General features: G+C 42.9%; 1 long non-coding RNA gene across 6 annotated transcripts in view; it reads left to right on the top strand.

The window, feature by feature from the left end:
- LOC105238787 overlaps positions 1 to 18902 on the top strand; it is a 34862-nt gene extending 15960 nt beyond the window's left edge. For 4 of the 6 annotated variants that reach the window (XR_004623264.1, XR_004623265.1, XR_004623263.1 and 1 more), the window contains 5 exons: positions 4138 to 7217; positions 9466 to 9567; positions 11936 to 12089; positions 16231 to 16306; positions 16524 to 18902. This is a non-coding gene — a long non-coding RNA (uncharacterized LOC105238787). The remainder of the gene's footprint in view (positions 1 to 4137; positions 7218 to 9465; positions 9568 to 11935; positions 12090 to 16230; positions 16307 to 16523) is intronic. The other 2 variants (XR_004623266.1, XR_004623267.1) reach the window with 2 other exon arrangements.
- Positions 18903 to 20568: the final 1666 nt, after the last annotated feature.

Here is a 20568-nt window from a genome sequence, read left to right as displayed (position 1 = left end):
TGATTCTGTACATGTGGGTTGGGTATGTTTAACAAGAGCCCCAGGTGATTCTAACACACTTGATTCTAGGACCACCGGCTGAGAAGCACTCCAGGCTCAGATGAAGGCATTAACCCTGGGTGGAGAAAAGAGATATCATGGAGGATATGTGTGAACCAGGGCTGGGGGAGTTTTATCTGGTAGCCTCCTTTATTTATGAGGTAGGAGATGATATCTCTGTGCAAAAGGGGCTATTTGTAGCCACAGAGTGGTAGGAGAAAGCAGTCAGGCTGGGAACAGAAGTGGTATGAATGGGAGAAAATGCATGCATGGGATAAAAGAAGGGATTCTGAAGCACCCTTGATCCTGGAAATCAAAACTGTAAAGTTACTACGTCCTTGTGAAGGATGGAAAACACAACTGCTATTAGTTTTCTACAGAGCTTAAAAGGGGGAGAAGCCTAGAAAGTAAGTGAAAGAAAACAGGCTTCAGACTGTAATCATGAGGGTCCCGAACATCACCACACCAGCTGTCTCTGCTAATGAGGCAGCAAGGTGGAAAACGCAGAAGCCCTGAAGTGAGCCAGATTTCCCAGCCCCTACCACAGTTCATCTCTCCATGTCTGGTCTCCTCATTTGTAAGATGGAGATAAAATAGTCTCCACTTCATAGACTCAGAATAAGTTCTAAATGAGTTCACACATGTAAAATTAAGAGTAATGCCTATCTCATGGCAAACACTCAAATGAATGTTAGCTCATTCACATTCTAGAAGCAACACCCTGCTTGACTTTTACACAAGTGAGCCAATTAATCTTACTTCAAACATAGCTCTTTTTGTCCCCATTTTACAGGTGAAAAAACGATGCAAAAGGCAAACAAATTGTTTTTTCTAAGTCCCTACAACTAGTATGTGAGCAAACAGGAACTGGAGACCGCATCTCCAGACTCTAGCTACATTGTCTAAGTATCTAATCTGTGCCGGGCATTGACAAAAGTACTTGCTAACATGTCAGCACTTGCCATGTACTTCCCCTATTGTCAACTGAGGATACTGAGGTTAGAATTAAAGGCTAAACTGTTAAGAGGTCATGAAAGCAGGACTGGAGAGCAGTCAGGCTGGCACTTCCCCTCTCTTGATGGAGTCTACCTTAACCCTGGCCATCCTGCTTGCCTCTGAGCACTACCTGCTGGTGCTTACTAGCAGGTGTGAGGGATTCAGAGCTAAATGAATTCCTGCCCTGTCAGAAGAAAGCTCCTCACTTTGTGGAAAATAGAAAAATAGAAAACAAGTACCGACTAAGCTTTCATACAAGGTGAAAAGGTGCTTGGGAACTCAGAGGGAGGGATTCCTTCCCTCTGGAAGTACCATTTGGAGGTGAATCTTGAAGCAGAGAAGTGGGCGTGTGGATGAGGGGACTGGGAGACATAGGGAACTTCCAAGAATATTGAATTATTAAGCCAGTGTGTACAAAAGGCTCATGGAAGGTAAGATTTGAAGGGAATTTGGGGTCTGTTTACAGGGAGCTGGGAATATGGAACGAAAGAGTTTGGGCTTTAATTGGGAGCCGTGAGAGTTGCCTTGTTTGTTTTTTTGCAAGTGCTTCTTAAAATTAATGTTTTTTTGTTTTTTGTTTTTTTACTTTGAGCTAATTGAAGATTCATATGCAATTATAAGAAATAATAGAGATCCTGAGTAACTTTACTGAGTTTCCCTCAATAGTAACACCTTGCAAAACTGTAGACAGTATTACAACCAGGATATTAACATCGAAAAAATCCACTGCTCTTACTCAGATTTCCTATTTTACTTGTACTCATGTATGTATGTATTTAATTGTATAGAATTTTGTCATATATGTAGGTTTGTATCTGTGCAACCACAATCAAGATATATCTCAAAGATTTTTTCCTAATGATTTTATAATTTTACATGTTATATGTAAGTTCCATTATTTTGTAAGGTGAGAGATTTAGGTTCAAGTTTTTTTGTTTGCTTATGTGTTTTTGTCTATGGACGTCCGACTGATCTAGCACCATTTGTTGAAAAGATTATCCTTCTGCATTGAGTTGCTTTTGTGCCTTTGTAAAAAATCAGCTAGGCACATTTGTGTGCCCCTGCTCCTGGGCTCTCTGTTCTGTTCCATTGACCTATATGTCCATCTCTGCCGATATTACACTGACTTAATTACTGCAGCTATATCATTACCCTTAATATCAAAGAGTGATTCTTCTCACTCTATCCCTCTTTTTCAAGAGTGTGTTAACTATTCTAGGTACTATGCCTTTCCATTTAAATTTGAAAATAAGCTTGTCTATGTCTACAAAAACCTTACTGGGATTTTGGCAAGAATTGCATTAAACCTATAAATCAATTTGGAGGGAATTTACATCTTCACTAAGTTAAACCTTCTAATACATGAACATGTTATGTCTCTATTTAATTTGATTTCTTTTAGAAGCATTTTCTAATTTTCAGCATTTACATCCTTCAAGTGTTTTGTTAAGTGTATGCACAGTATTGCATTTTATTTATATCAATTGTAAATAATATTGTGTTTTTGATTTTGGTTTCCATATAACCTGTGTTACCATACAAAAACATCCTTTAACTTTTTTTTTTCTGTTAAGATTGTATTTATTTGAATGAGAGAGAGCACACAAGTGGGGGGGGGTCAGAAGGAGAGGGAGAAGCAGACTCCCCATGAGCAGAGAGCCCGATGTGGGGCTCCGTCCCAAGACCCTGGGATCATGACCTGAGCCTAAGGCAGATGCTTAACCGACTGAGCCACCCAGGCATCCCCATCCTTGTACTTTCAACTTGCCTCTATCATTAAATGTGAAGTCACTTTCTTCTCACTTCAATCACCATGTAATTGGCTTGTGTTTCTTTTTGTAAGCTTATTTTAATCCACTCCGCCAATCTGCTTTTTTAATTGGTGTATTTACACCAATTTAATTGGTGTATTTGCACCGTTTTAATTGGTGTATTCACATCATTACACATCTAAGGTAATTCTTGATAAATTTAAGCTTCAGTATGCCATTTTATCATTTGTTTTCTGGTTTTCCTGTTTCTCTTTTCTCACCTTCCTGTGGGTTACATTTTTCAGAATTCCATCTTAATTTACTTTTAGAGTATTTGAGTATATCTCTTTGTATAAAAATTGTTCAAGGTAATACAATATACACACGTGACTTATCACAATCTGCTGGTGTCAACCTTTTACCACTTCAGGTGAAATATGGAAACCTTACTTCTGTTTAGGTCCCTTTGCCTTCCCCAATTTTTAACATTATTACCTTGAGTATCACATATTTCAATCATCAAATATGATTGTAAGATCTCATGACAAGGATATTCTATTATATTTACCCCAGTTTTTATCTATTCTAAGATTCTACTCTCTAAAATTTCAAATTATTCTCCATTATCATATCTTCCTTTAGGCCTTTTTTATTCTTTGTTTTTTTTTTTAAAAGATTTTATTTATTTATTTGACAGAGAGACAGATAGCCAGCGAGAGAGGGAACACAGCAGGGGGAGTGGGAGAGGAAGAAGCAGGCTCCCAGCGGAGGAGCCTGATGTGGGCCTCGATCCCAGAACGCAGGGATCACGCCCTGAGCCGAAGGCAGATGCTTAACGACCGAGCCACCCAGGCGCCCCTATTCTTTGTTTTTTAAGATTGTATTTATTTATTTGAGAGAGAGAGTGAGAGAGAGAGAGCACAAGCAGGGGGAGCAGCAGAGGGAGGGGGAGAAGCAGGCTCTGCACTGAGCAGGGAGCCTGAGGCAGGGCTCAATCCCAGGACCCTGGCATCATGACCTGAGTCAAAGGCAGATGCTTAACCAACTGAGCCACCCAGGTGCCCTTTCGTTAGCCCTTTTTTAAAGGGCAAGCTTGTTAGCAACAAATTATCTTAGCCTTTCCTCATCTGAACATGTCTTTACTTCCTCTTTGTTCTTGAAGGAGCATTTTGTTGGATATAGTCTTTGCAGTTGACTGTTCTTTTCTTTCAGCTTCTAAAAAGTGCCCTGCCATTTCCTCTGTCAGCTCTGATTTCCAATGAGATATTTGCTGTCAAATGAATTAGGTCCTTCTGTTGGATAATATGTTGTTTCTTTCTATCTACTTTCAAGAGTTTTTCTTTGTGCTTAGTTTTCAGAATTTAATTATGTGTCTTGGTGTGGATTTCCCTGGAGTTCTCCCGGTGGGATTTGCTCATCTTCTTGGAACTGTAGGTTTGTGTCTTTTGCCAAATTTGGGAAGTTTTTAGCCATAATTTTCTCTAATACTCCTTCAGACCCATTCTCTCTCTCCTCTCCTTCTAGGACTCTGATTCTACAAATGCTGGCATTTTGGTTACTGTCCCACAGGTCCTTGTGACTCTGTTCATTTTACCCAGTCTGTTTTGTCTCTGTTGTTTACACTGAATACATTTTATTACTTTCTATTCAAGTTGACTGATTTATCCTCTGGCATCTCCATTCTATTGAGCTCATTCAGGAAATCGTTACCATTTCTATTATATTTTTCAATTCCATAATTTCCATTTAGAACATTTTTATACCTTTTATTTGCTGAAATTTTTTATTCTTATTTACTTCAAAAAATTTATAAGTGATTACTGAAGTATTCTTATGATGGCTTTAAAATCCTTGTTAGGTAATTCCAAAATCTGACTCATCTCAGTCTTGGTTTCAAATAATTCTCTCTCTTGCTCTATCTCTATCTCCAAACTTTGGATCTTAATTAGTTAGCATCTGCTCCTTCTAGTCTGGTCTATTCCTTTGAGTCTTTGGCCCAGTGCAGTGTTGGCTCCCTGGGTTAGGTCTCTTATCAAGGTAAAATATTTTATACTGGCTTTTGAGGTATAAAACTTGATTTGGATGTAGGAGCTATGGTTTTATATTTTCATCATTCCTTGTGAACTCTATTTTATAATCTCTTAATTTGACCTTTCTAGCATTTAAAGATTTTGGCTTTGGGATACATAGCCCTCCACCATCCCTCCCTCTCAGTTTTTCGTTCTTTCTCTCTCTCTCTCTCTCTCTCTCTCTCTCTCCCTCTCTCCCTCTCTCCCCCCCTCCCTTCCTCCCTCTCTCCCTTCCTTCCTTCCTTCCTTCCTTCCTCCAGGCCTCCAAAGTCACCTTCACTCATCTCCTACATTGGTGCTTTCAGGAGCCTTTTTTCTAGTCTTTTTCATTCCTAAAGACTTTTCAGTTCTAATTTAATAGGCAGAGTGAATCTTGTGGTTTAAGGAAAATGAGTAACAATTTCATTACTTCAAAGTAGATGTAGTGGGTAAACCAGTTTGGACTGCTGTGGGGGAGAATGGGAGGCCTAGTTGTTAGGGAAGTGGCTCTCCGTCTCTCGATGTCCCGGGGACAGTTGCTGTAGGTAATAGGTCTCTCCCGGCCCCAGAACAGAGCATCCTGGCCCCAGTGGACTCCCTGGACACTCTACCTTTACCTCCATTATTACTGAACTGGGTCTTTTGGGGGTCTCTAGGCAAGAGCAACTGACAAGAGGCCAGCCGGGTTGGAGGCCAGGGTTTCCTGGGGCTTGTGCTCCAGCACCAGGGAGACAGCACAAAGATGAGAATCCTCAGGCTGACTCCCTGGGGAGAGGTCAGGGAGACTTTTTTAAAGAAACTTAGGTGGGAAAAGGGTGACTCAAAGCCCATAGAGGCAGTAATTTATTAGCACCTGTATTCTTAAAGGCTATTCCTCTTCATGCCTCATGTGTGTTTAATCTCCATCCCTGGGCATGATTTTTAGTATTATAATAAGGAAAAAAGTCAACGAAAGAACAGCCATGGGGTCCACCTTGGCGCAGACTGGTTTGGCCTTCCCCAGTCTTGGTAGAGGACCCCCCCCCCTTTGTTAAGCATCCTGCCTCCGCATTCCTAGGAGACAAGCGCATAGGGTTTCAGCTATAAAGGAATGCTGGGTTTCTCCCTCAGGATTGAGGGGACCTGACTCCAGTCCCTACTCTGTCTCAGGTTGGTGGGCTGTCCATTGTTTCAGCTTCTCGTTCTGTATTTAGATTGGAGTCGTGTGGTGTGAAAAAAAACGGATGTGTGGCTACTGGGGCAGTAAACGTAAGGCATCGTAGGAAGAGGCACTGAGGGAGCCTCCCCTCCTCCTTGCTCACACCGCCTTTTGTAGGCACCTGGGGTGGGCACTGAGCCTGGTTCTGCTTTGGAGGAGGGAGGGAGGTGGGTTTGGAGAGTGAGCCTAGACCCTCCCCTCCCGAGTGTCCCCAGGGAACAGCTAGACAAGGAGACACAGGGACCAACCTTCCAAGTTCAAACTCCCATCTCACTCTTCCCATTCTTTCTCCCTGAGAATCTTTTGCTCCTGGGTAAGTGCCAATAACTTGAGCACACCGTCTCCCCACCAGTTCCCTGCAATGGGCAATAACTGCTCTGGCTTTAAGAAATGGCTGATTCAGTGGCTGCGGCCTCTGCCCACCCTGCTCACCGTCCCCGCGCTCATGCCCCAGGCAAGAGCAAAGACCACCGCGTTGCGGGCTTCGCGCCACTGGCGTGGGCAAGAGTGCGCTGGTGCGGAGGTGGGTGCGTGGCAACTCTCGCGATGAGTATCTGCCAACCGTCGAAGATACCTTCCGCCAGGAGCTGAGCTTCAACCACAGCGTTGGGGTGCTGCACGTCGCCGATACCACAGGCAGGCACCGTTATGCGGGTCTGCAGCGCCTCTTCGTTGCCGGGGGCCCTGCTTTCCTCCTGGCTTTCTCGGTCACCGAGAGGCAAGCCCTGCAGGAGCTGAAGTCTTTCTATGAGCTGATCCGCAAAGTCAAAGGCAAGACCTTGCATAAGTACCTTACCATGCTGGTGAGCGACAAATGCCAAGAAAGCCTCTGGAGTCGACGTAAGTGACTGCGCTGCATGCGCGTTGCAGTGGAATTGCACCTTTTTGGAGACCTCCGCTAAGACGGCGATCAACGTGCAGGAGCTATTTCACATGCTGCTGAACCATGACAGGAGGCCTGCCACCTGCCTTCACCATCCCCAGAAGAAACCCCAGATGTCCAAGACCGTGGAGAAGGGGCTTAGCAAGTGCATCATCATGTGAGCCCGGGGTCTTAGGATCCTGACCTTCTCCTCTTACCGTGTGCAGAAAACACAGAGCGGTCCCAGTGTAACGTGTTACCTGTGCGTGGACAACTTCTGTGCTGCGGGTTAGGTGACAACTAGATGACAGCAAATGTCCCTTGTAAGTTGATAGCTTTCCTTTTTCCCCACCCGGGAGAATTGAAATTGTTAAAACTCTGACATTGGAGGAGGAGGACAGGGAAAAAAGAGTGCTATGTATTTAAAGACTAGTTGTGTAGAACTTTAGAGATTAATATTTGAAAAAGAGGATGAAATGTTGAAATGAATTGAAAGAGGCCACTGCTCTTCTTGTAACTCTAATTATGCTGTTATTTTAAAACATTTCAAGTCCTATAAAATTGCCATTGTGTATCTACTTGTTAAAAAAATGTGTTTCTGCAACAAAAACTGGCAGATGACTTTTAGATGTGTTAAATAAGATAAATAAATGGATATTCTATAGCTGAGCATTGAGGGTGGGGGCAGAGAAAATAGGGAAAATGGAACTTGCTTACTAAATATGTGCCGGTTGTTGTCGAAGTCATTTAAAAATGTTTGGGTATTCCATGTAGCAGTTTTTGTGACTCAAAAAAGCTTTCCCTGCGTGCAACCAGCTTTATAATTTCTTGTCACTGGACAACAACAAAAATACCCATTGCATTTAAATTTCAACCACATCTGGGGAACGTTTCTTTTTTTTTTCTTTTCTTTCTTTCTTTCTTTTTTTTTTTAGGTTTCTAATAATTTCACACAGGGATGTTCATTCCCTCCTGAAATTAGCCAGTGGGGGCAGGGGTGCAGTGAAGGGTCCCTGCAATGCAGAGCTGGTCTATATCCATGACCATTCCTGGACTGACATCCGGAAGATATCCTGGCGTCTCCAAAGAGGGTGCTTCCTCTGTTGCTGTCTTGGAGACAGGTGGTGAAAAGCAAGCTTCAGCCTTTGGCTGCCTCAAAGTCTTCCCTCAAGAAATGCTAGATATAGGGAGTGGGGAGGGGGCTGGAAAGTAAGGGGAGAAATGGTGGAATGTGGAATTTGAGAAATTCCTCTTTAAGGGAGTTTTTAAAAAGATTAATTTTATATTTGAACATAACTTTTTGAGTAACGGAATACATACATATGCATATCTTTTTGAGTGTTTTTTTTCTCCCCAAGTGGGGAAGGAGGTTCTTAATCTGGTGCTTTTTTGCCATGAAATACTTATTATTGAACAAATATCATTGAACAATTTTGTGGATTCTTTAATTTTTTAAGACTTTATTTTAACAAGACAGCACAAGTGTGAGGGGCAGAGAGAGGGAGAGAGAGAATCTCAAGCAGGCGCCATGCTGAGCATTGAGCCTGTTGCTGGGCTGGATCCCAGGGTCCTGGCATCATGACCTGAGCTGAAACCAAGAGTCAGATGCTTAACTGATGGCACCACTGAGGTGCCCCAATTTTTATGTTTTTAGAAGTAGTTTCTTATAGCTTGATTTTTAGGGGAAAAGCACACTGCTGAAATAATCATAAACACAAGACAGATTTGGGGGAAGATCTATTTGCACATGCATAAGAGGATAATAAGCTACAGTTTGCATAGCATAGTTGCTAGGGTAGGCACCTGGAGTTTTCCAGTGGGAATTAGACTGGGACTAGGGGCTGGAGACAAAGATTGTGAGTTTTCAGCATAGGGCCGGTGGAAAGACTGTGCAGGGAGAAGAGAAGGGAAGATTAAAGGGTTTAGCAGATCGCCCAAACCTTTCCCCACTGGCAGAGTGATGTCCGTGGGACTGAGCAGGGAGTTAATGCTCTCAGTCCCCACCCAGGGTTCTGTCAGCAGGTGCTTGGCAGGGAGCTGAGCCTCCGTCTCCACCTGTCAGCAGCAAGGCTGAATGAGGTGGTGTGGAACAGAGCAAGTCAATGGTCTAGTCCTCCCCCAGCGCACCCCCACCTTCATGAGTCTCCGCTCTCTTGACCATAATCAAAAGTTCAGGACACAATGATCTCTTAGGTCTCTCCCAAAAAATCATGAGAAACTTTACATATTACTGCCTGGATGGGAGCAGGGAGGATATAAACCATTCTAACCATTCCTTGAGTTAATAGTGTTATTCAAAGGACCTAGAATCCATAGCTTCTTCTTTTGCACTATCCAACATCATAGTCTCTGGCCTTATGTGATGTCTGCACTTGAAATGTGGCTAGTCCAAAGTGAGACGTACTGCAAATATAAAATGTACTCTGGGCTTAACTACAGAAAGAGTGAATGTAGACTAGCTCATATTTCTTTTTATATTTATTACATGTTGCAATGATAATATTTTGGATAGGATGGGTAAAATGAAATACATTATTTAAATTAATTTGGTGTTTCTTTCTACTTTTTTAGTACTCTCCACACCCAAAATGTGGCTTGAACTCACAACCCTGAGACCACGGATCATGTGTTTTGCTGACTGAGCCAGCCAAGCACCTCTCTACTTCCTTAAATGTGGGTACCAGAGGGATGTCTGGGTGGCAGAGCTGGTTAAGCATTTGATCTTGGTTTTGACTCAGGTTGAGACCTCAGGGTCCTGGGATCAGTCTCCACACTCAGCATGGAGTCTGCTTAAGATTCCCTCTCCCTCTGCCCTTCCCCCCTACTTGCACACTCTCACTCTCTCCTTCTAAAATAAATCTTTAAAAACAGCGTGGCTACAAGAATATTTAAAATTATATTTGTAGCTCATCTTTATGTCCTTCAATGTTCTGACTAGGCAGTGCTGATGTATGTTCAGAGTGGCTATTGGAACTAATATCTTTTTTTAATTTAAATGCAATTAGCCAACATATAGTACATCATTAGTCAGAACTAATTTCTAATTTGAATTTGATTACATACATTAGTAGGATCAACAATCAAGTGTTGAAAAATGTTAGCATGCATATAAAATAATGTGTTGTCAGATGTCTAAGTAACTTCATGAAATTCAAGATTAACAGAAATGTAACAAAATCCACTGAGACGTATGTTTGCATATAAATTAATTTGAATAGTACATCTATCAGCCACATTTATAAACCTGAGCCCGTGTGCCCAGAGCTTGGAAAAATAAATGTGTCAGACTGTGAATTCAGCGAGTTGGTGAGGATTAAAATAAATGAAAACTGAAAGTATGCCCACTGCATCGGTATGATGTTTTCCCAGGTGACCGATATTGACAACCCTGCGGTCCATTTGACACCAAGAAGCGGAAAGTAGAGGAAAGAAACCTGGTGTGGAGATCATACGATTTGTAAACTGAGATCCAATGAATAACTATTTAACACTAGTATTATGGGTGTATGGTGGTGTATACATAGAGGTCATCCATTTTGTCCTCCAGGTGAATAAATGGGGCCTGGAAAGGATCTCCCAGACTCTGAATAGCATTAGAATTCTCTTCCTGCCTCTAAATATCCTTCCCGGGATCCTCTGTGAGCACATCACAGCCCCGTGCCCTTTTCCCAGCCAGGCTGGTTGATTGGCTGCCCCACCAAACAGCCTAGGTAGTTGTTCCTTTGCTCTTTCTTCACGCAAGTTACTTTTTCTTCCATTTTCTGCCTGCCAAAATTTTATTCGTTCTTCAAAATCCAAAATCCTGCCCACATACCAAAGTCCACTCCCATTGAAGTCTTCCCGATTTTTTAGTAATCATTCACAGATGTTATTGAGAGTTGGCAATATGCTGGCTCTGTGCAGAGCCCTGGGGTACAGAGGGCCTGCCTTCAGGAAGCTTGCAATCCAACACAGGAGACGGGGAAGAAGATAAAAAATGCACAGCGGTCTGTGACTGGTGCTGTAAAATGGGTGCATTCTCTATCCTGCCATCAGCTTGACCTTTGAAAAATGCAGTTTGATTGCATTGCTGCTTTTTTCAAGGGCCATCATTAGGTAGTCTGACAAATGTGCACAAAACTATGTGGACAAAGACATATGTTACAGCATTGCACAGTCTGCCTTGGTGTGAATCTCATTTCTGCCACTTATTGTTTGTGGAGCAAGTACTGATGTTCTCAAGGTATTGTTTTCCTCAAATGTAAATTGGTGGTGATAATAATACCTAGGATAATGGTATGAAATGAGTTAATACACATAAAGTACTTAGAATAGTGCCTGGCACATTATAAGCAATTGATAAGTATTATCTTTTGCTAGTATTAACAAAAGATTGGAAATTACCTCAATGACTTTCAATATGGGTTCAGCTATATTAAAATAATGAGGCTTATATGGGCCAACGCGTATCTCCAAGATTTATTTTAAATGTGCCCCCATCCAAGGGTTAGTGTACGTATGTGTCTGTGCGGTTATATATTACACAATAGAAAATTCTTCTAGAAGGATATTGAAGTAATTGATAATTGGCACTGGCTTTGAGGACCAGAATGGCCACTTTCCATTTTGTAACCTTTAATACAATGTGAATTAGATTACCGTGTATTTATATTACTTTTCTAATTATTGGGGGAAAAAAAACCCAGATAATTTCCTCATGAGTCCCAGCAGGAAAGACCAGAGTGGGGCCTAGAATTCAAATTTTCTGACACCAACCCCAGTGCCCTTTCAATTTTATTCAACATTAAAGTAACCCCAGCGAGGAACCCCCCGGTCTAATTGAGAGAAAATAACTATAAATGTATTGCGTTTCTACCTTATGTCATTTAACACGCAAGGAACAGAGGAAGCTCAGAATGGTTAAATAAGTAACCTAAAGTCACACGCTGAGGTCACTGGAGCTGGGATTCTCTCCCAGATCCACCCAATATGTCATCCTAAGATGAACCCAGAATCAACAAACATGGGTTTAACCCCGTGTCTTTCCTTCTTTGCTTTTTAGCTGGTCCTGACCTTGCGAGTTGGGTGAATGAAATCAAGGAGCACCCGCGAAAGCCCGGCGCACACAGCCCCGCACACGCTAAGTCCTCAGCAGCTTCATGGAAGGGGACTGATGCTACTTTCTCTCCCTACCTCTCCTAGACCTTTCCCCCATGGTTAGTGCAAATGTCACTCTACCCAACGCCCACTGCCGCTGGACTCTTGGAGATTATCTTTGCCTGGGGTTTGTAGGAGAAGCACATCTGAAAAAATCCATTTCTGAAAGCTCCATCCTCAGGTGTGGGAGGTAACTAGCCTGCCACGTGAACGCATGTCCTGTTTACTTTTTTTGCTCTGAAAGCATCTGAAACCTCTTTGTAAAGGTAGTCATTAGTACAGAGTGAGAGAGAAAAAGGGATTTGGAGAGAAATTATGGCTAATTGCCATATCTGTGTGTGTTCTTCTCTCTGCAACCTGGAGCTGAATATTGTGAAATGTATTTGTTCCCGGTGTAATTGAAATGGGAATTAGGTAGTGTGATGGGCTGGGCTATTTGAGGACAAGGCAGCTTGTCACATGTTTGGAACTAATGCTTGAAAATGTGCACCCAAGTGAGAATGCCTCATGTCCTGCTGGCAGGAGCTCTCTTTACAGTGCTCACCTCAGTATCAGCTCTGCTGTTCTTAGCTGGCAGGCTCTGAAAACGCCAGTGGACTGTAGGTTTTTCTCATCTGTAAAATGAGAGGATCTCAGACTCAAGGTCCACAGCCAGCAGACAGGGAGTCTAAGTGGTGGCACAGAGGAAAATTATGCCCAATCTAAGAGGAAACTGCCTCTACTCAGTTCTATTGGGAAAGGTGAACCCAGGGTTACAAAATTTGCTGATTTTTATTGGGACTCTAACAATTCTTAAATATTGGCAACTAATTAGAAACTGTTCATAAAAAATTTTATTTGGGTCTAATTATGTTAGGCCTGCCAGCCACCAATTAGAGACCTCAGGCTAGAGAATATGGAAATTTCCTTACTCTTCAGAAATATTGTGATGTCTTCATTATCATCTGGGGAAATAAAAAAGTACAGAGGTAATTCTCTTGCAGTGTTCACAGTGGCCGTGGTGACCTGGTGAATATTGTGGGGAGTGGAGCCAGAAGTTCTTGATTGAGCCCACTTCTATTTCATAGAAATGTTGAGATTTATCCTTTCTAAACCCCAGTTTCTTTACCTGGAAAAAGACCATACAAGTAACCTCCTTCACATCACTGCTATGTGAAGTGTGTTTGAAGCTGTAAATGTAACACAGAGAAGGGATAATTAGGATTATTGTTTGAAAATGGAAGATGACAACAATCCAGGGTAAAAAAAGAATTACCGAAGTTTATGAAAGGAGGAATCCAGACTGGACCTTCAGCGAAGTGTGGTGGCAGAGCCTCATGGTCAAAAGCATGGACTCTGGGTCAGACCTCCTGAATTTGATCTCAGGCTCTCCTGCTTGCTAATCATGTGAATTTGGCCAAGTGACTTTGTTTCCTCATTTGCAAAATGAAGATAATAATAGCTCTTTGCTCAGTGTTGATATGCATATGCCTAAAGTGAGCCCCAATGATTCCCGTCTCATCATGTTTCGGTTTTGTATAATCCCCTCTTCTTGAGTGGGGTCAGAGAAAGGGGTCTGTGGCTTGCTTGTAACCAATAGAATTTGACAAAGGTAATGGGATGTCACTCTTGTAATTAGGTTACACCATAAGACTGTAACTTGACATTCTGGGGCTGGAGCTTTTTTGTGAGCTCAGTGAAGTAGGGAGCCATGTTGGAGAAGCCCGCAAGCCTGGGAACTGGGAGTAACCTCCAGAAGCTGTTGGTGGCCTGTAGGAACTGAGGACAGTCTCCAGCCAACAGCCAGCAAAAACCTGGGGCCCACAGTGATGCAGATACAAGGAGATGAATTCTGCCAACAACTGGAATGACCTTAGAAAGAGTTTCTTCCCCACATGACTCTCCAAATGAGAATGCAACCAGCTGGCACCTATTACAGCCTGGTTAAGACTCTGAGCAGAGGACCCAGTTATGCTGTGCCTGGACTCCTGACCCACAGATACTGTGAAATAATGAATATATATTATTTTAACCTGCTATGTTTGTGATAATTTGCTACACAGCAGTAGAAAATGAATAGAATCTCTTATTTTGATGTTATGCATAGTACATGAGTTAGTATTTGTAAAATGCTTTCATTTCAATGATATAAAAGTATCAACATATTCCCCATGACCAGTTCATTATCAAATACTTGAGTGCTAGACTTTTTGCTTCTGTTTATAACTGTCCTGGAGACATGTGTTATTCCTTTGATTCCCTGAAGCTCATGAACAAACACTTCATATAGAAGATCCTTCTCTTGCCCTCATTTGGTAATACAACACTCACCACCCACACTCCCACCAAGAATTTCTGAGAGCCCCCTTGGGTTATAGCCATGCACAAAGTGGTCAATCCTACTTGGCATCTGCCATGTTCTTCCAGAGCTGCTCAACCCCCCAGTAGCAAGGTCCAAAGCCAAGTTCACATGATGCTGTTCTCAACGCTGGAGAATGTCAGGGCTTCATGAGGAAGTGGGGATAATTGCCTTGTCTCAAACTCTATGAACTTTTGTCATCTGATCCCCAAAGTGGCATGGCTATTCCAAGAGTCTCACCAAAACTCTAATGAAAACAGAATCTTCACCTCTAGCCCTAAACCATAGCTCAATAACAGGCCTGAAACTTTTTCTCTTCCTTGCAACCTACTTACTCGCATCTCTTCTTTGCCTAACTCGGTTTAATCCTACTGCTTCAGGTAAACCTTCCCTAATTGTCCAGACTGGGTTATATCTCCATTGTAAGTTCCCACCACACCCTGTCATTTCCCTTGCATTATTATTTTTAAATGGTTTTCCAAGCAGTTAGAGTCTAAGATGATGAGCATGAGGTCATGTGTGGCTTTTGCTCAGTGATGTATCCTAAAGTCTAGCACAATGCCTGGAACTTAATAGGTACTAAATAAACACATGTTCATGAAGGAAGTCACATTTTATAGAGGACATTGAGTCTCAGAAAGTTAAGTATCTTCCCAAGGCACAGATCTTGTCAGGGGTAGAACTAAGATTCAAGCCCAGATTTGCCCAATTCCAAAAGTCCTGATCTCCTAACCACTGCACCATGAGTGAGCGCCATGTTCTACTTGCCAAGTTCACTTTCCCAAGGAAGAGCACAAGTCAAACACACCTGAAAGTGGGATTTTATTCTTAGAAAGAAACTGACTTTTCTGTGCAGATCAAAAGTAAAAACTAAATATATGCTTGGAAATGCAGTTGTTCCATTGTTGCCAGAAACTTGTTGTTTTGTGGTTGGCTTCATCAGGACTGAAAATGAAAAGTTTCCTAGGGTATCAGATCCTAGTAACAGACCAATTTCCCAGGAGAATCAGAAAGGAAAGTTCCCAAGTAAACTTCTTACCTCCCCAAAACACAGTGGAGAAGGATGGTGTCGTCTAAGGGACTTGGAACTGCTACATGAAGACAGGTCAAGAACTTGAGGAGGCCATGGCAAGAAGGTTCTAGATCCTGGAATAAAGTGAGCCACCAAATGGGGCCCCTCATCCAAAGGGAGTATTTGAAAAAAAAAATGAAGTTATTAATAACCAATATATATATTAGGCTCTTCATCCATCCCCATCCATTCAACTATCCACCCACATCTGTCAAATATTTAGTGGGGGCCTCCTAGATCCAAGAACTTTTTTAGGTGCTGAGGCTATAGAAATGAATGCAACAGATTGAGCTCTTGTCCACATGGAACATGCATTCTAATGGGGTGGAGGGTAGGAGAAGGAGAAAAATACATACATATTCTATAATATAACCTCAAGCAGCGATAAGTGCTATGAAGAAAAATAACCTAGGATAAAGGGACCACGTGTGACAGGGGAGCTTTTTGGATAACACGGCAGGACACTTGGTCAAGCACAGGACAGAGCACATGACTGCATGTGGTTCGATCCTCTGCAGGGCATACCAGTGCTCCTACAGAAGAGGAAAAAGGTCAGTAGTTAACTAACTTCGGTGTCCAAGAGTCGGACTCAAACCCAAACCCGCCTGATGCCTGCATTCTTGGCACTGAGGCTTTCCAGTCCCGGGGATCTGGGCTGGTCTGAGCTGAGCCAGATAAGGGCTGGTTTGTTGCTATTAGGTTTGCTCTAGCACAAATATTTATGAAGTTTGTATGATGTATGAGACCCTGTGCCAGGCTCTGGAAAACAGACTCTGTCTCTGTTCTAAAGGGAGCATGCAGTCTGGTCAGAATGCCGGCAATTAGCCAAGCATGCAGAAGACCACGGACTGAACCCCGGGCCTGAGGTAAGGGCCGGTGCATGTGCCGTGATGGGAGCAGAGCCTCGTGGCCGCACCCCGCAACCCCGCCGCCCTCCCTGCTCAGCCCTGCCTTCCTCTGGATACCGTCCCCTTTCCCCTCTCTCACATGTTCCACCCACCAGTAGCCCACCCAGCTCGCTCTGGCCTCAGCCCTTTCTCTGTGTCACTTTCTGTTCCTTACCATGTTCTGTTTTCTTCACAGAGTTAGTGCTATCTATGAGTCTAGGGAGGACCTTCGCTTCCGTGTCTACGTACCGTCTCCTCCATTTGGACACCAACTCCACAAAAGCAGAGGGTTCTTTTGTTTTGTTTGGTGTTACCTTCCAGGCACCTTGCAACAGTGTCTGGCATAACACAGACCCGTCATAAATGCAGCTTGAGCACCTGAATGAAGGAAAGAACGTACGGATGATTCTCTCTGTGCTGATGATATCTCGGGGGCTGGGTAAAACTACAAATGCCTCCGGCGAGTCAGAGAAGAGCCTGAGCATCTGACGTCTTCAAATGCTCAACAGTCAATTCTGAGGTCCGAGAGCCCATTGTTAAATACTGAGAAATTTCGTGAGCTGGTTGCTCAACACAGCCATTGTTAAAAATTAGAGTATATTGAACCATAATTAAATACATTGTTTAATTATATTTAATGTAAGTACTGAAATCCAGAATACTCAAGATTCATCACTGTAATTCCTAATCATGTTACTGCATTTTGCTGTTATCTGTGTTCTTGAGCATTTTCTGCTGATTATCTCTCATGGTGGAAATGCTCTGTTATGTGCTATTGCACATCTCTTCCCAGCTCTGCGCGCAGTGACATCACGCAGGTAGCTTGAAAATGGCCATCACGGGAGTATCGACACCACAGAAATTGCCAAACACTATACATCAGGGCTTGGTCCCTCTGAAGAGCCAGCTGTTGAACATTTACTAGCATCGCAGTGGACACGCTCAAGTATGACAACCACTGATGGAAGGAGAAGAGAGTGCATTCAGATCAACCACGCTGCTCACTAGCTGTGTGACCTGAGTAGTTGCTAAACCTCTCTGAGCCTAACTTTCCTTAACTCTAGACTGGAGCTGATTGTATATTTCTCCTTCCCTGGCCCTTTCTGTCCCTGCCTGAGCCTAACTTAGAGGAAGAGAAAATGAAGGTAAAGCAATTATTCCTATGCTTGGCATAGAAGAGGCCTTCAGGAAAAGTCCTCTAACTGCTCTGGGAAGCTGAAGGGGGTCTTTTCCTGAGAGGGGCCTCTCTTGCTGGGTACCATAACATGCAAATGTATTAAGTAGGCAAAGGGGGGCAGGGGAAAGGTGTTCCTGCCAGTCATTGAAAAGAAGCCTGACGGAGAGAGGGAGCATGACATTTTGGGATTCTCTAGGTGATTCCATTAGGCTAGAACAATAGTGCTCACACTTTTAGGTGTTGCGACCTCTTTACAAAGCTAAAAATTATTGAGCATCCCTGAAAGGTTTTGTTTATATGGGATATATCTATTGGTATTTATGGTGTTGAGTTAAAACTTCGAAAAATTTAGAAGATGTGTTTACTAATGTAAAATAAGAATAATAAAAACTAATTGTGTACTCACATAAATAACATCTTTTATGAAAAATAAATATATTTTCTAAAGCAAAAACTATTTTGTGAGGAGCTGGCATAGATTTACATTTTTGCAAATCTATTTAATGTCTGGCTTCGAGAAGACCGCTGGATTCTCATACCTGCTTTTTCAATCTGTTGTGATGTCACACATCCTGTAGCCTTGGAAAGACTGTATATTCAGGAGAGAATGAAAGGGAATAAAGCAAAGTGTCTTAACATTATTATGAAAATAGCACTGACCTCAAACCCCTTGAAAAGGCCTGATCCTCAGACCACACTTTGAGAATCTCTTGTATTGTGTATAAAGTTCAAAGTATGAGGTGAAGGAACTGATGAGTCTTGAGAGAGAAGCTGGGGCCAGATAGCAGCTTATGGAGTACATGGAGAGCCCTCGAGGGCTTGAGAGCCAGACAGTGACAAGATCACTTTGTTATTTTGGAAGAATCATGGGTTATAAAGGAGGAAATAGATCAGAAAGGCCAAGAGGGGCTTGGGGTAGGGGACCAGTTAGGAGGTCATTGCCATAAAGCAGATGAGACATGAGAGTGGCCTGAGCTGCAGATGTGGCAGCAAATGTGAAGGGCGAAGGTCGGATGGCAGAGTTAACAGGTATGGGATGAATCGTGTGTGAGGGGAGAGGAAGGGGGCAGGGTGGGCCCCAGGTTTCTGACCTGAGCTGATGAGTGGATAGTGGGGACACAGGAGGAAGAGCAGGTTTGGGGTAGGAGATAATTAACTCCGCTGTGTGTGCAATCAGAATTTTCTAGTAGACAGTCAACAGATGGGTCAGAGATGGGAGAGGTACTGGGCAGAGAATATGGTGATCTGGGGGAAACAGGCTGAGGCTTCAAGGGACTAACAGATTTGGCTGTGGTCACGCAGCTTCTGAGCACCTTTAACGTTTTTCATCAGCGCTAATGTATGAACATTGTTAACACAGTACCTGGCACATGGTGGTCACGGAAATAAATTGGTTGTTTTCTGCCTTCATTTGTTTGTTTCTCTAATGTGCAAATGAATTGCACGGGTGGTGCCTCCGTAGCCCACTCAGGGTTTGGGACATTGATTTGGAGTGCTACAATGGGTGGGCTTAAAGTGGAAAGCTTACTGCCGTTTTCTTCAGCCTGGTGGCCAGGAAAATTAGGAAGATGGGAAAATTGACAACAGAGCTATTCTGCAACTTGCTGTGGAAAAATGTAAACAGTGTAGACATCTGTGAGCAGGGTGTCAAGCATTTACCTCTGTAATGCTGCAGGAGCAGAAGAAATCCGGTGCCGAGTTATACAGGTACAGCACGGGGTTTGCTTATGATCCCAGTGATTGGCACCGATACAGACGCATGTATGTATATGTGTATATGTGTATATGTGTATAGATATATATGTAGTTGTATGTATATATGTGTGTGTGTATGGACACACAAATTTTTTGGTTTGTTTTAAAGATTTTTATTTATTTGAGAGAGACAGAGTGAGGGAGAAAGCACAAGCAGGGGGAGCAGCAGGCAGAGGGAGAAGCAGGCTCTCCTCTGAGCAGGAGCCCGATGTGGGACTCGATCCCAGGACCCTGAGATCATGACCTGAGCCAAAGGCAGCTGCTTAACCATCATCGCCACCACAAACAAATTTTTAAACATTTCTTTAAACAATCACATACTTGGTTGATTGAAATATGATGTAATTTAAGTAATTTGCTATCGTTGGATGTTTTCTTTGGTTCCTGTTTTGTTTTTGTAGTTGCGGATCGTTCTTCAGGGAACCGTTTCGTACGTGAACCATAGTCCTCGTCGCTGAGGGGGCTCCCCTCGGGTGTAATTGCTAAGAATGAAATTACAGCATTAAGGGGGGTATTACCATTCTTAAGGTTCTGGATCTGCATTTCTAAATTGCTTTCTGGAAAGACTGCACCAATTTGCCTATTTCCCAGCCCTCAGCAAAAGTTCTGCTGATGGATCGCATGTTTTGCGTCAGCTTGTAAGCATCTAGCCTTGAATTGGGTCGATTAGGCCAGACCACAGTTTCAAATTGGACTTCAAATATTTTGACTTGGATTATGTATCAGATCAGGACAGCTCTTTCTTGAGACCAGGTTTGTGCAGTGGACTGGAGATTAGATAAGTAGCTGTTTATGTTGTGGGGGTAGAAACGAGGGCCGACGTCATCAAGCTCACGGCCTGACAGGAGGGGACGCAGCTTGGAGAAAACTAAAGAAACGGGAAGAGGCCCGACTTTTCAGACACCTTATTGTAAAATCAGCTTCAGCATTAGCAATCCTGATTATTTGGGGCCTGATGACCCTGAATTTTTATCCCTTTTCTGTCCCCTCCTGATGAGCTGGGGTTTGACCAACTCACTTTTCATTAACACCTCTGGCAGAGGACTGGAAGAAGGAATAAAAGGGAAAGAAAATCAAAACTGCCCAGGCTTCTTCTTTGATTGGTGGGAGGATAAAATTAGAAAGTAGGTGAACGCTCTCCCAATCCCTGTTCTTTTTGACCCCCGAATCACAGAAAATGGAAAGATTGTCTTAGAAATGATTGGGAAGGTGCCTCATTTTTCTAGCTCTGGATAGTGTATGTCTCATCCTTTTTTAAACCTCTAGATACAGAAGGTCTCCTGTCTCTCCCAGAGACTCTCAGGATTTT

Source organism: Ailuropoda melanoleuca, chromosome 2 (assembly GCF_002007445.2).
Source record: "Ailuropoda melanoleuca isolate Jingjing chromosome 2, ASM200744v2, whole genome shotgun sequence".
Classification (NCBI taxonomy): Eukaryota; Metazoa; Chordata; class Mammalia; order Carnivora; family Ursidae; genus Ailuropoda; species Ailuropoda melanoleuca.
This window is presented reverse-complemented; position numbering and strand designations above follow the sequence as displayed.